Below are 16750 nucleotides of genomic sequence, written 5' to 3'. Positions count from 1 at the left end.
GACACTAAGAAAACTAAACAGAGCTCCTTTAATATTTACATATTTAGGAAAGAGCTAGCTGTGCTACCCATGTAAAGCGGGTTGAAATCTAGCAAATCAAAACAGACTTCAGCTGTAACATTTGCAGTGCGCTTTTTTAATGCATTTACTGGTAAAAAATATTGCATTTGCCATTTCAACATTACAATCGTTTGAAGAATAAAATGCATTACTACAAACATTTGTGATGTGCTATCTGTTGGAATGACAAATGTAATGGATAAGTCTCTGTTATATGCCATTTGGTATGGGATTGGTAACAGCAGTGTTAATGTTTGTGATGTGCCAACTGTTGGAATGACAAATGTAATGCATATGTCTCTATTATATCCCATTAAGTATGGTATTAGTAAAATGGAATAGCAAATTTAATGCACATGTCTCTACTATATGCCATTCGGTATGGGATTGATAAAAGTGGTGTTAATGTTTGTGATGCGCCAACTGTTGGAATGACAAAGACATAGCCTCTAGACGGAAACACACACACCTAGACACTTATACTTTTATTAAGGTGGAGTCAGAAAGATGTATAAAACCCAAAGCTGGAAGCAAAAGTAGAAAAAAAAATAAGTTAACCTTTTTGGAGAAGGTTGTGTAGTACCAGGAGAAAAGACCTTCCGAGGAACCCAGCGGAGTGGAGGTAACTTCTACAGTCGAGCGTTGATTCTTGAAATGAATCAGTGAATTGTTTTTATTTTGTATTAATTCATTTTGTGTTATAATTCTGACTTTTTTTTCTGAATGACTGCTTGCTTGGCACATAACTGTGAGATTTTGGAGCCCAGAGTAGTTTTGTACTGTTTCTTTGTCTGCGATTTTCTCCACCACCCTGGTTTATCCTCATTACATGAAGTACAGGATGCCCAAAGTCATCCATCCCGAGGTCCCTGTAGCACAGGCTGTCACATTGTGTGAGCGAGGTGACTGACAGAGACCCCACACTGGGGTCGGTCCTGCTGGAATACGCCCGGACCCTCCATACCTATGAACTGGATGAAGCAAACGTTGCCAGTATATCTGCCATCTGCACATGTTGGATTGGTTGACCACTGAAGTTGCACGTTATCTAGAATTTTCTTCAGCCAGGATCCTGTCTTCTTTGTGGAGTTTGCATGTTTTCCCAGTTTCTATGAGTTCTTTGTAAGGACTCTGCTTTCGACCCTCACGCCAAACACGTTCTGTTAGATTGAGTAGTGACTTAGCGGCGTTCACATCAGCATCCAGTCTAGGAAGAGGAGGGCTGGACTTGCACCCATTGACCCCCTCTACTCTCAAACTGGCACTTGGCTAGCAATAAAAAAGTGTTATGTGCTTCATTTATTATTTATCAGGGGGGGAAAAAAAGCTGTGAACAATTACTGAGAAATCAAATTGCTTTCCTTTTTCTGACATGAAAAGTCAATTTGTTTTAGTGTCTGTGACATTTAAATATAGACTCTAAGATTGAGTTACTCCAGTCTCTCAAATATGCTTTGCTGAAATAAAATTATATTTTTGGTATGCCACTTTGGTGTGTACTTCTGTATTACTGAAATATTTATATAATATTTAACATTTTGGATATTTTGTTTTATCCCAGGAATGGGAATTAGATTGCTATTACAGTTTCTGGCCCAGTATGAATGATTAAGTGTAGCTTTTTAAGTGCCTTACAATGGACTGTGTCATGCATGGGCGACAGAGGATCACCTTGAATGTAATACCACCCCTGGATGAGAGGGGGCGCTGTCACTAACTGTGTCACCTCCCTTTCATTCCACAGTGCCAAGAAGATGCCCAATTAGGGTAACTGACTCTGTCCCTTCTGGTCTGACCCCTATGAAGTCCAGGCACCCCCAGAATAGAGGTCACACTTGTGGCCTGAGCACACCACAGTACGAAATGAGCTGCCCAAAAGAGGCGACTAAAAGCAGCCCAAAGGCTACACTAGGTTACTCTTTATAAAGTCTTTTTATTTCTCATGCCAATGACCACTTGTTTTGCTTTTAGTCCTCAAACAAATTAAACGGGACGACCCACTTGGTGTCCCAACATTTCTTTAGGCTTTGGTGATCCCCTCACCTGACGACAGTTGGTATCCTGTCTTGTGTTCCGTGTTTGTGTTGGTCTTGTCAAGGCACACTGTCACCTACGGAATTCTAAAACTGGACTGTTAAAATAAAAGGCAGACATACACTCTTAACTCACGACTGACTTCACCACCTCTGGAAAGCTAGCACCAAACTCAAAAGGCAGGCTCACTACCAGCACAGGCCTAAAAGTGGAGCAAAGACTGTAAAGTCTCAAATATCCAAAGGAGAGACGGACAAAACATGAAAAACATCTGACACTAAGAAAACTAAACAGAGCTCCTTAAATATTTACAAATTTAGGAAAGATTTAGCTGTGCTACCCATGTAAAGTGGGTTGAAATCTAGCAAATCAAAACAGACTTCAGCTGTAACATTTGCAGTGCACTATTTTTAATGCATTTAGTGATAAAATGTATTGCATTTGTCATTTCAACAGATGGTGCATTACATTCATTTGAAGAATAAAATGCTTTACTACAAACATTTGTGATGTGCCATCTGTTGGAATGACAAATGTAATGCATATGTCTCTGTTATATGCCATTTGGTATGGAATTGATAAAAGCAGTGTTAATGTTCATGATGTTCCAACTGTTGGAATGTCAGATGTAATGCATATGTCTCTGTTATATGCCATTTGGTATGAGATTGGTAAAAGCAGTTTTAATACTTGTGATGCACCAACTGTTGGAATGACAAATGTTATGAATATGTCTCTGTTATATGCCATTTGGTATGAGATTGGTAAAAGCAGTGTTAATATTTGTAACACACCATCCGTTAGAATGGCAAATGTAATGCACATGTCTATGTTACATGTCATTTGGTATGGAATTAGTAAAAGCAGTGTTATTGTTTGTGATGCACCAACTGTTGGAATGACAAATGTTATGAATATGTCTCTGTTGAATGCCATTTGGTATGGGATTGGTAAAAGCAGTGTTATCGCTTTTAATGTGCCCTGTGTTGGAATGACAGAGACACCTTGTCCTTTTATTAAGGTGGATTCAGAAAGATGTATAAAACACAGCAGGAAGCAAAAGTAGAAAAAAAATATGCTGTGATGTTTAAAGCAATCTCAAAAATTAAACATCCACATGCCAATCCATCCATTTTGTGATCTTGCTCATCAAATTCAGGGTCATGAAATGCTGATGTCTATGTGATATTGTACTTTTTATTTTTAATAAATTGTCAAAAAATGTTGCTTTATAATTCTGGAATATTCAGTATTGGTTAATTAGGTAAAAAGTGAATTTAAATGATTTTAGCATAAGGCTTCAGCATTTAATAAAATGTGTATGAAGTGAAGGAGTCTAAATACGTTCTGATAATGCTGCATCTCCTACTGGTTTCATAAACAGTGTAGCAGCGTTACTTCAATGGACTACAAATCCCAGCAGTCCCTGTAGTACTGTGTTGTCGCAGGGTTTGTCGGTGGAAATAAGGCTTGGCACAGACTTGAATGATGAACCAGAAGAAGCTGACAAGAGCTCAGTCGTCCATTTTATATATCAGATTACCAATACGATTACCTGAGGATTACAGATTTCTGGATTTATGTTTGTGTTCTGTGCCTGATGTTTGTGTGCTCTGCTCTGAGTTAGTAAATGTATTTGTCTGTGGAACACACCCAACGCCTGCAGTTCTTCACCTACAACTTATCAGGGAAGGACAAAACTTTACAAATTACACAGAAAGCTGTTCACTTGGGTCTTCACTCAGCATCTGCATTAGCATCATGAACTGGACTGTGTGTGGACTTTGTGTTGTCGTGTTTATTGTTGATCTTTTTGTACTTAGTGCTTTGTTGGGTTTTGTTTGGTGTTAATTAAATACTTATCACCATTGGGGAAATCAGGTAGGGTTTGCATGTGCAGTGTTTGTTTGTTTAATATACTAGGGCAGGGGCTCCCAAACTTTTGGACGTCAAGTACCACCTGAGGTTAAGTGAGTTGCGTTGCGTACCACCCACACCTTGTTGAAAGGGAGGGAGAGCTGTAATGGGGACGGTTTGGGTCTAAACCGCCCCAAAATCTGAATAAAAGTTAAAGAATTGGAAGAAATTATGCATAAAATTAATGAAAAAATTTGTGCATGTACATAAATTGATAAATTCCGCCCCGAAACTAAATCCTGCCTTCGGCCTGTATGTGACGCAGTTACTGAAGACGAAATGGTTTCAGATTTAGTGACTACGATGCGATACAGCGCCAGGCACGTATAACAACAAACGCGAGCGGTTTCTGTGAGGCAGAGTTACCGAAGACTAAATAGTGTCGGCGTTGTGCTTTCATCTAGTGACCAAAAGCTCAAACAGTGAAGAAGTAGAAGTTGAATTCCACGAAACGGAATTATGGTAGCGTTAAATGAACTAAATACTGATTTGAATAATAGGTTTTATTTATTCAGATGACGAAATTTCACACCACACTAAATTTGGGAATCCACATATTATTGTATTTAAACAGTTTCATTGGTTTTTGCTCACAACAGGCTTGTCATAAAGGGTTTTGCACAGATAAATTAAATTTCAGGGACCGCGATGCGTACCGCCTGAAAAGGCCCCACAGTTTGGGAACCGCTGTACTAGGGGACTTTGCCCCTTTTTCGCTTCACTTGCCAACCCCTTTCCCAAACACCAGTGTTACACACTGTTGTGAAGCCCCTCTTAAACGGTGATACAATCAGAAACAAATCTAGTTTTTTTTTTTTACCTCCTCTTTGCTCGATCAGCTGCTGGCTTGCTGCTGCTACGGTGCCACATGATCAGCTTCTCGTGCGGCGCTTCAAAAGTTTAAAGGCCTGTGCAGTTTTGTCCCACTGCCTTGTCTCTCTTCTCCCCCAGACATCCCCAAACACTATTCGATCTCTTTTCGCTGTTCCGTTATTTTACCAAGTAATGTTTTCCGTTTGTTTGCACTAATGCGATTTTTAAACTCATTTGTTTTGAGACTTTCGAATTTTCCTACTTCCATTATCTCTAACCTGCTCTGCATGTGTATTATGGGACTTGTGTCTGAAGGTTGTAAGTATGACGTGACCTGCCCGTCTCGCGGGACCTAAAAGTGTCTCTCTGTCTCTCTTTCAAAGATCACGTATCATCACAAGATTTTATTTTATAATAGAAAGACTATGAATATAACATATTCATTATTATCAGTGCATTTCTGTCACTGTTTTACTGTTTTACATGTCATGGGTTGAAACTAAATGTGTTTCGGGGCTCCCCAAAATAAACAAAACTAATCTCCATTTTAGGATGGTGTGAATCTAAGCATCGTGTGACCATCACCTGAGCGCAGTCCCCAGGTCTCAATCCAACAGTTGACATGGACATGAGGCCATCAGCATTTAAATGCATTTTACCAGCAGTCAGTGTGTGGACCCAAATACGTCTGGAATATTTTGAGCGTTTTGTTGAATCCGTGCCTTGAAGAATTCCAGAGGTTTTAAGGGGCTGTAACCAGTGCTGGGGAGGTGAGCCATTCATTGAGTGTCTAGCTATGTGCTCTTTATGGGAGAAGAAAGAAAGGCTGTAAAAATAGTTGCTTTGATTCCTGAAAGGTCAAAGAGCAAGTCACAATTAGAAGGACTCGGCCTTGTCGGGATGGGGCCTCGGGGCAGCTTCACCGTCTGTAATGGTGGCCCCTCAGCAGGATGTGGCTTTTTAATTACCATGACACACTCGGCACACACTGGTGGCTTTGCTAGTGGTCTCACTCTCTTTTCTAAAGCATTTAATAGATTTGAACCCACATGGATGTATGGATTCATTTAAATTCTTTTTCCTACAGATTTAGCCATCAATACACTAGTGTACTAGGGCATGCTGGGTAACACATCATCATTCTGATAAGTAACAAAGATGCTCAGTAACACCAGTGGGGTTTATTGTCTCTGTCTGATTTTTGATCACAGGTGGGCATTTCAATTCAATCCACTGAATCGATTCTTTCAAACTACCAGTTTAAGTGAATCAATTCTTTTAATTCATTTTTAGGGATATCTTATACTGTAGTTCTGTGGAGGGGGTCTCTTCTGATCGCATCGCAAATCAATAATGTAATAATTCATACATTAGTTTAATATATATGTGTACATATGTGTGTATATACATATATAATTAACATTATTGCTTGTTAATGTATATTTAATTCATTACCTATAAATATATGTTTAATTACATATAGATATATAATTCATTATATATTTAACATGATAATTCATACGGCATTGCAATGTTTGCTTACACAAAGCACTATAACACGTTTAAGATGCCTAATTAAAATAAGACTTTACAGAATCACAGGTGAATGAGTGTTGTATAACTCGTACTGATCTGTTCACGACTCAAACGAACGGGAAGTCTTAGGCTGATTCTCGGGGACTGAGTCATTCAAAAATCGAATAAACGAAAATTGTTAGTCGGATTCTTGGGTACTGATGTGTTCACAAGTCAAATGAACGAGAATATTTAGAATGATTCTCGGATACTGACTAATTCGCAAATCCAAAGAGCGAGAATCTTTAGACTGATTTTCAGGTGCTAACTCATTCACAAGTCAAATGAACGAGATTTGTTAGACTGATTCTTAGGTAGTGGCTCGTTCACGGATTAGATGATCAAGAATCGTTAGACTGATTCCCAGGGAGTGACCCGTTCAAAAATCAAATGAACAAGAATCGTTAGACTGATTCTCGGGTGCTAACTCATTCACAAGTCAAATGAACGAGATTTATTAGACTGATTCTTAGGTAGTGGCTCGTTTACGGATTAGATGATCAAGAATCGTTAGATTGATTCTCGGGGAGTAATCACTTCACAAATCAAATGAACGAGAATCATTAGATTTATTTTCAGATACTGAATAATTCACGAATTAAATGAACAAGTTTTTGTTAGGCTCATTCTCGGGTACTGGCTCATTCTAAAATCAAATTAATGAAAATTTTTAGTCAGATTCCTGGGTACTGACACGTTCACAAGTCAAATGAATAAGAATTGTTACACTGATTCTTAGGTAGTGGCTCATTCACGGATTAGATGATCAAGAATCATTAGACTGATTCCTGCACTCATTCTCAAATCAAATGAATGAGAAGTGTTAGACTGATTTCAGGTGCTGACTCAGTCACAAGTCAAATAAACGAGAAGTTTTAGACCGATTCTTAGGTAATGCCTCGTTCTTGAATTTGATGGTCAAGAATCATTAGACTGATTCTCGGGGAGTGACCCGTTCACAAATGAAATGAATGAGTATCTTTAGATTGATTTTCAATTTGCTAACCAATTCACGAATCAAATTGACAAGAATTGTTAGACTGATTCTTGAACAGTAACTTGTCCTCGAATCAAATAAATGAGAATCTTTAGATTGATTTTCAGATACTGACCAATTCACGAATCAAGTGAATGAGAATTGTTAGACTGATTTTCGGGTGCTGACTCATTTAGAAGTCAAATGAACGAGAATTGTTAGACTGATTCTTGAGTAGTGACTCATTCTTGAATTTGATGGTCAAGAATCATTAGACTGATTCCCAGGGAGTGACCCGTTCACAAATCAAATGAACGAGAATCATTAGATTGATTTTTGGATACTGAATAATTCACGAATCAAATGAATGAGAATTGTTACACTGATTCTTGGGTAGTGACTCGTTCACAGATTAGATGATCAAGAATCGTTAGACTGATTCTCAGGGAGTAACCCGTTCACAAATCAAATGAACGAGAATCATTAGATTGATCTTCAGATACTGAATAATTTACGAATCAAATGAACGAGAATCATTAGATTGATCTTCAGATACTGAATAATTCACGTATTAAATGAACAAATTTTTGTTAGGCCGATTCTCGGGTACTGACTCATTCTAAAATCAAATAAATGAAATTTTTTAGTCAGATTCCTGGGGATTCCATGTCAGATTCCTGACAAGTTCACAAGTCAAATGAACAACAATTGTTAGACCAATTCTTGGGCAGTGACTTGTTCACAAATTAGATGATCAAGAATCATTAGACTGATTCCCAGGGAGTGACCCGTTCACAAATCAAATGAATGAGAATCATTAGATTGATTTTTGGATACTAACCAATTCAAAAATCAAATAAACAACAATCTTTAGACTGATTTTCGGGTGCTAACTCATTCACAAGTCAAATGAACGAGATTTATTAGACTGATTCTTAGGTAGTGGCTCGTTCACGGATTAGATGATCAAGAATCATTAGACTGATTCCTGCACTCATTCTCAAATCAAATGAATGATAGACTGATTTCAGGTGCTGACTCAGTCACAAGTCAAATAAACGAGAAGTTTTAGACAGATTCTTAGGTAATGCCTTGTTCTTGAATTTGATGGTCAAGAATCATTAGACTGATTCTCGGGGAGTGACCCGTTCACAAATTAAATGAATGAGTATCTTTAGATTCATTTTCAGATGCTAACCAATTCACGAATCAAGTGAATGAGAATTGTTAGACTGATTTTCGGGTGCTGACTCATTTACAAGTCAAATGAACGAGAATTGTTAGACTGATTCTTGAGTAGTGACTCATTCTTGAATTTGATGGTCAAGAATCATTAGACTGATTCCCAGGGAGTGACCCGTTCACAAATCAAATGACCGAGAATCATTAGATTGATCTTCAGATACTGAATAATTCAAGAATCAAATGAATGAGAATTGTTACACTGATTCTTGGGTAGTGACTCGTTCACAGATTAGATGATCAAGAATCGTTAGACTGATTCTCAGGGAGTAACCCGTTCACAAATCAAATGAACGAGAATCATTAGATTGATCTTCAGATACTGAATAATTTACGAATTGAATGAACAAGTTTTTGTTAGGCTGATTCTCGGGTACTGACTCATTCTAAAATCAAATAAATGAAAATTTCACATTCACAAGTCAAATGAACGAGAATTGTTAGACTAATTCTTGGGTAGTGACTCGTTCACGAATTAGATGATCAAGAATCATTAGACTGATTCTCAGGGAGTGGCCCGTTCTCAAATGAAATGAACGAGAATCGTTAGATTGATTTTGGGATACTGACCACTTCACGAAAAACAAATGAACGAGAATTGTTAGACTGATTTTCGGGTGCTGACTCATTCACAAGTCAAATGAACAACTAATTGTTAGACTGATTCTTGGGTAGTGACTCGTTCACGGATTAGATGATCAAGAATCATGTGACTGACTCTCGGGGAGTGACTTGTTCGTAATTCCAATGAACGAGAAGTGTTCGACCGATTCTGGGGTAGCGACTCATTCATGAATCAAATGCCTTGAAACTCATAAGCCAGGCGTTTCTTGCGAATGCGCTTTATACATCCACCAGTGGGCAAAACGTAAGCCGATGATGAAGTCACACAGGATGCGCATGCGCTTTAGCACTAATCCCATTGAGCTCCGTTTGTGCTCATGAATGAACTCATATGATTTACTGAAGAAAGTCATTCAAAAAGAACGAATCGCTCACAAATCGCCAGTCACTAAAGCAGACAGGCGCCAGCCGCTGATCGCTAGGGAGCTGCTGATTTCTTCACACAGGTGCCTGCATTATATTTTTTTATCACTCTTACTCCATAATAGATATTTAGGAATATAATCCAAACTGAGGGTTTATTTTGTCCATAAAACAAACTCCTCTTATTTGGAAACAAGAAAACCCGCAGACGCCTGGTGTTGAAATAAAGGTGGTACATACAGAGTAATGTTGCACAGTCTGATAACGTTTGTGTGAAATTTACCCTTAACAAGTGTCCCCGTGTTCCTGATGAACTCATTTTAAAGTCACCGTCTTGATCCACTGCCCTAATTCCCTTTATAATTTTAAACACTTCAGTCATGTCACCTCTTAATCTCCTGTAAAGGCTCAGCTCTTTTAATCTTTCCTCCTAACTCATCATCATGTAGTCCTGGAATCAGCCTAAGTCGCTCTCCTCTGGACCTTTTCTAGTGCTGTTATGTCGTTTTTGTAACCGTAAACTGCACACAGGACTCCAGATGAGGCCTCACCAGTGAGTTATAAAGCTTGAGCAGAACCTCCAAAGGCAGAGGGTCCCACGTGAACTCCTGATGTCACCACACTTTGTACCACATCACTCTTCATAGCCACCTCCCTGGGGTACCATCCCATACACTGCATCAGAGCAATAAGTGTCGAGGGTGAACCCCCCAAACACGACTCACTTCACATCCCATCTCTTATGCCATTTGGATTTTAACAACTGTGTTGTTCGCAGTCTGAAATGTGATTGTGCCTCCTTCTTATTCCCCCATCTTGCATCCCCAATTTTTCTTGTCGGTCTTTTTCTAACGGCCCATAAGGGAATTTATCAGATTTTTCTGTCATTCTCTTTATAAGAATAAAAGTAAATTAAACAAGTAAAACAAAAATCTATCTCATCTTAATCGGCCCAAATGAAAATAATGGCGGCACAGTGCGTAGCCTGGGTCTCTTAGAAATGCTGCCTAAAATAAGAGACTGCAGACTCACCAACAGCGCGTATCGATCGCCCTCAGTGCTACTAAAGCTAATTGGCTGCCAGTCCGCCGCTCGGCCTCCCATTATCTGGGCCTGCAGTCGGCTGGAATGCGCCCAACCCTTGGCAAATCATTCATCATTTTCCAAAGTGGTTTACGTACACAGTCTTTTAATTCCTTTCCACCCGAGGAAAAATACCGTTTAGATGGAGCAATTTGTTTCCATTGTGGGCACCGTTTTTTATTTGTTTTTTCTGTACTTCACCTACACTGAAGCTGACATTTTCTTTCCTTTTTTTTATCTTGACTGACTTCAACAAAGTTAGCTTACAGTACAGCAGTTTATAGTTCGTCACTCGGGGAAATAAAACGCACGAGGGTTGTGGTGGCACCGCTTACAGAAGACACTGGGCAGAGCCTTGAAAATGCAAAGGTAAAAGAAGACCGACGGTAATCGCTGCTTTGTTTTCTGCACAGCCGCTCTCAGTTTATTTCTGTCCTCAGTGCTCTCTTTGTTTGATGTTTTCTAACCTTTCCTATGAATCTGTGTTTACGCCCATCTGGGGTCCATGAATTACAGGAGATGGTGTCATTACTGGCCAACCATTTAAACCACAACTCTGACTGCTGGGCGAACCCAAACAAGTTGCTTAAACTGCCTTAGTTTTACACAAACATTAGAGATAAATGGAGGGGAGCACAATGGCGCAGTGCTACCTCACAGCTGCAGCAGCCCCATTCGCTGTGTGTGTGGAGTTTGCATGTTCTACCCGGTGTCTGCATGGGCATGGCTGCTGATGACTGCTGACTTCAAGAACTCCCAATGCGATCAACACTCTGGAGAAACCCGAGAATTACTATCCTGTCTCCTTTCTGCCATCCCTGTCCAAGACCACATAGTCCACAAACAACTGTCCTCTCATCTCTCTGATGACAACCTGCTGTACAAGACCCTCTCCAGTCTGAAACCCCCAAGGGTCGCTCTGCCGAGCCTGCACTGCTATCAAGCACAAACGGCTTAGATCTGCTCGAGCTGCTTCTCTCCCCTCTGTCCTTATCCTTCTTGACCTTTCATCAGCTTTCCATACTGTTAATAACTCCTTCCTTATCCTTTCCTTGGGATAAACTAAGAATCCACGGTTCTGTGTTTTTTTTTTTACTGGATCAGGTTCTACCTTGCCAACCAATCTTTGTGACTGTCCTCGTTTAACACCTTGTCTTCACCGCTGAAACTCTGTGCCTCGAGGATTGGTGCCAGGTCCACTTCTCTTACCTCTCTACATTCACTCCTTAGGCAATGGTAGATAGATAGATAGATAGATAGATAGATAGATAGATAGATAGATAGATATGAAAGGCACTATATGATAGATAGATAGATAGATAGATAGATAGATAGATAGATAGATAGATAGATAGATATGTAAGGCACTATATGATAGATAGATAGATAAGAAAGGCACTAGATAGATAGATAGATAGATAGATAGATAGATAAGAAAGGCACTATATAATAGATAGATAGATAGATAGATAGATATGAAAGGCACTATATAATAGATAGATAGATAGATAGATATGTAAGGCACTATATGATAGATAGATAGATAGATAGATAGATAGATAGATAGAATAATAGATAGATAGATATGTAAGGCACTATATAATAGATAGATATATAAGGCACTATATAATAGATAGATAGATAGAAGGTGGCACGGTGGTGCAGTGGGTAGCGCTGCTGCCTTGCTGTTAGGAGACCCTGGTTCGCTTCTCAGGACCTCCCTGCGTGGAGTTTGCATGTTCTCCCCGTGTCTGCGTGGGTTTCTTCCAGGTACTCTGGTTTTCTCCCACAGTCCAAAGACATGCAGGTTAGGTACATTGGCAATTCTAAATTGTCCCTAGTGTGTGCTTGGTGTGTGTGTGTGTCCCACGGTGGGCTGGCACACTGCCGGGGGTTTGTTTCCTGCCTTGCGCGCTGTGTTGGCTGGGATTGGCTCCAGCAGACCGCCATGACCTTGTAGTTAGGATATAGTGGGTTGGATAATGGATGGATGGAGGTTGTACACTTAATGATTTCATGACTTATTTGTGCTTTCCCGTATACAAAGGTGTATTGGAATTGTCCAAAAATTTGATTTTGAGATTTTGATGAATTTTGACGTTTTAGACCTCATTGAGTCCGAAAATACAATTTTTGGAACTATGTGTGTATGTGTGTCCGTGTGGGTGTGTGTGTGTGTGTGTGTATGTAAACATGATAACAAGTACACTTTCACTTAGGTCAACCAAATCTTACATACAAGTATAAGGTACAAAACGTAGATCTCTATTGACTTTTCAGCTATTTTTAACTGAAGGTGGTACTTTACCTGAAATGTTTCCACAGAAATATTATAAACTAGCCAACCCGCGGCGTAGCATACTGTAAGACCATGGGACACCCCTCGCAAACTGTTCTACACGCCGCATACAGCGATTCACATCTGCGACATGATTTTTCCAAGATGGTCCTGTCACATCCACCCTCGCACTTGAAGCATAAACACTGCCTGGTCATGTGCCCACCCACAAGAGAAACTCACGTAGAGCTGCCCACCAGCTGCCTGTGTGTGTGCCTCTGTCTGTCTCTGGCGCTGCCTGTGTTTGTGTGCGGCTTTCTCTCGCACTACCTCTGTGTGAACCAGTCAGCACAGAGAAGCTCAGCTGCTGAGAGAGCGTCTCGACTGTTGCAGGGCCTGCATTGGTGAAGCAGGTGAGACGGTAATGAAACAGAGGCACAGGGCTTATTGGTTTTTAAAGACTGCTTCCTTCATTGTGTTTTAACCTCAGTTGTAAAGGATTGTTTTAAGGATCCCATGGGATACCCCTCGCAAACCGTTTCACACGCTGCATATAGCGATTCACTTCCGCGAGAAACATGCCTCTATGAACAGTCAACGTGGCTCAGAGGTGCATGTGGCCTCTACGACAGACGAACATAAATGACGCCGTTTTTCCTGTGTCATCCCGTCTGAGTTGACGGGCGTGGTTCTGCGAGTTGTCGTCATATCCAATGGTCTTAGAGTTGGTGGGCGTGGCTCCTTCCTGCGTGTGCCATGGGCGTCTTACTTGTCGGCGGCTTAGTGAATCCACACGCTTTCCATGGGTGTCTTGCCTTAGTGAATTATATATATATATATATATATGTGATAATTTCACATCATATTATTGTAAGGTACCACATTCTAAGCATTTTTTGTTGCCTTGCATTTTTTCGAGAAACGAGTGGTTTTCAAGATAATCGCAATTTTCCGTTTAAAGTTCAAATGGTAATATATAGAGTACATGTTTTGCTTTACGTAAACAAAATTTTGTGTACAAATATTACATTACTAAAGTCTCTTGCAACTTTTGACCCACTGCCGCTTAGTGAAAGTGGTAATTTACCTGAATTGTTCGCCAAAACAAAATTATCATGGCAAATTTTTTATTCATGCAGCTGCAGAGTCCGATTTATTCAACGTTACTTTTATAAGAATTGTTCAATGTATTATTAATTTGATTTGTTGTTGATGGTTCTTTAATGTACATAATATAAAAATATAATCATTGTCTTGCGGTTTACTCCTCAAATATCCATCTCCATATCTGAGTATACGAGAAAGTCGAGGGGAGAGCACTCACGATTTTTTTGTTTGCCATTGTTTATTTGTTCTATTGTTAGGGGCCTCAGGCCTAAGGGACCCTGGGCCAGTTACACCCACTGCGCGCCCAACGTACCTGGAAAGGGGTCTCTCTGTGAACTGCCTTTCCTGAGGTTTCTTCCATTTTTTCTCTACAAGGTTTTTTTTGGGAGTTTTTCCTTGTCTTCCCAGAGAGTCAAGGCTGGGGGGCTGTCAAGTGGCAGGGCCTGTTAAATCCCATTGCGGCACTTCCTGTGTGATTCTGGGCTATATAAAAATAAACTGTATTGTATTGTATTGTATTACAAGTCACTGTTACTACAGGGTGTAGCCACAGCTGTAAGGTGCCAAAAGCATAAAAGAAGCAGGCAGCAGTTCGGAGTCTGTGAGCATAGTTTATTTTTTTTTATTCTATATAATTTAGATTAACATGATCATCAGTGAAACGATGATACATACCAATTTCCCTTGCTGGACAATAGCATAAACACATTTTCTTTGATTAAACAATAGCATTGCTGTTAGCTATCAAATGGTGCACATACTGTAGCACTGTATGCTGATTAGAAACCAGGGTCCCCAGAACTCGTTCATTTTCAAAGGAGGCAGGCACTTCTGTGTCGCAGTATTGTATGTGAATGAGATGCCAATCAAAGCAAAAGACGGGTAAATATCGATGTCCTGTAGAGAGCCATCAACAATAACCTGTAATAGAATTTTTCAGGAAATTTACCTTTTCGCTTATGCCAGTCTCAAGCAAAGAGTGCCTATTGCTCCTTCATCTCTTGGCCTTTACAGTACATTCATTATGGCTGGGGTTGGCTCCAGCAGACCCCTGTGACCCTGTAGTTACGGATAAAGCGGGTTGGATAATGGTTGGATGGATGGACGGATGGATTATTTCCATGTGTTTTTCCTAAAAGCAACACATAGAAATGTCCTTCTCTTTACAACTGCAATTATAGCCCATTACACTATGCCTTGAATACATGAAACATTAATACTTTTTCATCTTTTTCTTCTTCTTCTTCTGGCTGCTCCCATTAAGGGTCCCCACAGCGGATCATAAAAACGGAAGTATTCTAAAAGATTGTGATGGTTTCACAATTCCAAAGTTTCACGTGCCCCCCACTTGTTCTGACAGCCCATAATGTGTTGCTTGATGAAGCCGATGCTGTACAAAGGGTTTATAAGGTGTAGCGAGTTGAGGTGCAATCTCTCAAGGCAAAAGCCCACTTGAAGATGAGAAGGTGGGATACAGACAGACAGCGGTCATGCCAGGGTAATCAATCAATCTCGATTTTCTATTGTGCTATTTAGAAAAGTCATCACTGAGGATGGACTAAGGCAAGCGTGGACACAACAACAAGTTATGGTGAAGAAGTGCAAAGTACAAGTTTATTCACACAGCAAAAAGGCAACAGTGTCTACCAAAGTGCCGTGCTATATTTGTAATCCAAAAATAATCAATAAAACTAAGCTGTGAGGAAGTTTCAAGTCAATAAATAAGTTTAATAAACAGAGTCAAGAAATAAAGCACAGGAGAAATATATTAAGAGTTGGGGAACCGTCCCCATATAGTGTAGAGCACTCAGGCAGTGAAAACAACACTGAATTACCGGTCAGATGCACACACATAGCATACGAGACAATCAACAGTTAGCAAGGGGGAGGTTTTATGGAGCCGGACCACCGGAAATGACACAGATGAAGGGGAAAGTGAAGATAACATGAATGGAGTAGGGGCGGAGGTGACATCATCAAAAGGAGCCGGAAGTGAGGACATCGGTAAGAGCCGGAAAATAAAATTGTCAGGGAGGTTGACGCAAAAGTACGGAGGACATTGTTGTTGGTGGGTCTTCTTTAGTTGTCTTCGGGTGTTGAAGGATCGTTTTTTTCTGGAGAAAAAGAGAAGAAAGGCATTAATACACCGTCCTGTGCTCACATTCTGCGTCTTATTTTGTACTTTGTTGGGCCTGATGGCTGTCCCCTAACAACAGTCAGCTAAAACCAAGGATAAAAACACAGACAGAGTCGACACTCTTTCCCCTAGTTCCCAGTGCTCTCCCAGTACTCACCCTAAGGTCTAATCAGCAGGTCTGAGACACACATATGAATGCAGCCCCGTCCCACTGGGACACACACTGAGCCCGGCTCACTCATCCCGCCACCTCCATTAGGACCCTTGGAGCCCACCTACTCAACATCCTTGATCCCCCACTGGAGCGTCGTTCCTTTGGCTCCACTGCAGGGCATCCCCGACCGCTCACCTCCTCTCCATCGCAGTGGCCCCACATGCCTGATCCTGCTCTTCTTTTCTCCCTCTTCCTCAATATTATCTTCCTCTTCCTGTTTCGTCCTCTCTGGCCTACTCAGCCCTCTCCTAGTAGCCTAGTGAGTGACGGTGCTTCCCTAATGAACCACAGAGCACTACTGAGGGATGGCTGTGCCGACTGCAGTCA

At 40.4% G+C, this 16750-nt stretch overlaps 1 protein-coding gene across 2 annotated transcripts in view; it reads left to right on the top strand.

The window, feature by feature from the left end:
* Window positions 1-16750, top strand: part of LOC120515892 (CMP-N-acetylneuraminate-beta-galactosamide-alpha-2,3-sialyltransferase 1-like) — a 364360-nt gene that overhangs the window by 218368 nt on the left and 129242 nt on the right. The gene's annotated exons all lie outside the window — the stretch shown is intronic.

Source organism: Polypterus senegalus, chromosome 15, assembly GCF_016835505.1.
Source record: "Polypterus senegalus isolate Bchr_013 chromosome 15, ASM1683550v1, whole genome shotgun sequence".
In the NCBI taxonomy this organism is placed as follows: Eukaryota; Metazoa; Chordata; class Cladistia; order Polypteriformes; family Polypteridae; genus Polypterus; species Polypterus senegalus.
Note: the sequence above shows the minus strand (reverse complement) of the source record. Positions and strands in the feature narration are given on the sequence as shown.